Source organism: Penaeus monodon, chromosome 32 (assembly GCF_015228065.2).
Source record: "Penaeus monodon isolate SGIC_2016 chromosome 32, NSTDA_Pmon_1, whole genome shotgun sequence".
Classification (NCBI taxonomy): Eukaryota; Metazoa; Arthropoda; class Malacostraca; order Decapoda; family Penaeidae; genus Penaeus; species Penaeus monodon.
In genome coordinates, this window is record NC_051417.1 from 13,829,145 (window position 1) to 13,829,363 (window position 219).

Genomic DNA, 219 nt, shown 5'->3' on the forward strand with positions numbered 1-219 from the left:
CACACACACACACTTTTTTCTCAGGTCTATCCCGTTCTGATACGTGGCTGCTGCGTTTGGCGAGGCGCCTCCATTTTACCCTGTTATTAGGAACTGCGTCAACAAGGTGTTCCTCTCTCATTTCTTCTTCTCCGCCCTCTGTCTATCTCCTTTTCAGTCTCCCTCTTCTCCTTTCCCCCTCTCCTTTACTTCGATCCATTATATTGTTTTCATGGATAT